The sequence below is a fragment of the Micropterus dolomieu genome, linkage group LG08 (genome assembly GCF_021292245.1).
Source record: "Micropterus dolomieu isolate WLL.071019.BEF.003 ecotype Adirondacks linkage group LG08, ASM2129224v1, whole genome shotgun sequence".
NCBI lineage: Eukaryota > Metazoa > Chordata > Actinopteri > Centrarchiformes > Centrarchidae > Micropterus > Micropterus dolomieu.
Genome location: NC_060157.1, coordinates 30289620 through 30290790, shown reverse-complemented (window position 1 = coordinate 30290790; position 1171 = coordinate 30289620).

Below are 1171 nucleotides of genomic sequence, written 5' to 3'. Positions count from 1 at the left end.
TGTGCTTACAGTGAAGTGTAATGAACAAAGCAACTAAACACAAAGAAAACCTAACCCAAACAATAAACCATATTTTTAAATATGGCCACTTCTTTTAACTTCAAACAACATGTCAAAGGGCAAACACATAACCGTGGTCATACACTGGACTTGGTTTTTACCCTGGGTGTCAGCATTTCCTCGGTGGAATTAGTGGACCCGTCATATCTGACCACAGATGTATTGTTTTTTAGCTGTGATTCTCGTGTTACTCATGCCGCCTCACCAAGCTCCGTGTGTTGTTGGGCTTCTGTAAATAACATCATAGAGTACGGTCTAGACCTGCTCTTTTATGAAAAGTGCTGTGAGATAACTGTTGTTGTGATTTGGCGCTATATAAATAAAATTGAATTGAATTGAATTGAATTCTCGCATCTTTAATGAACAAAGTGTTTCAAAGTTTTGCGCATTCTTTCAGAGCCCAAGCCAACACCTGTCTGATTCAAACACCAACAATCTGTCGATCACTTCAATCATATCTGCTTGTTGTCACTAAATATTACTGCTCCTCTAAAGGTTAGGCCTACGTCTAAAGCTAGTAAGCAACCCTGGATAAATGACCGCATTCGCAGCCTAAAAAGGGAATGCAGGAAAGCAGAGTGCAGATGGAAAAAATCCAGTCCAAGTCCATTACCTCAGTCTGAAGGATTTATTAATTAACTACAATAACATGGTTAAGGATGCGAGAACACACTATTTTTCTGAACTCATTACTACACATAAACACAATCCCAGGTTCCTGTTTAAGACTGTGGATCAGCTGGAAGTAATGATGACTGAATTGTTATTATCTTATTTTACCAATAAGGTGGTGTCAATCAGAGCCTCTATTACCCCCGCGGCCTCTTACTCAGAGTTCCCTCACCAGCAACAAGAGAGTTTTAACCAGTTTTATCCCATCGACTTGTCTGAGCTTTTAAAAACAGTAACACAAATGAGAGTGTCCTCCAGCCCACTTGATGTAATACCTACAAAGTTTTTACTGAAAGTAATAGATTCTGTTGGGCCCCATTTGATCTCTGTTTTTAACAGCTTCCTATCTACTGGTTGTGTCCCTGATTATTTTAAAACGGCTTGCGTGAACCCACTTTTAAAGAAACCTGGTTTAGATCCCTCCCTCCCACATAATTTT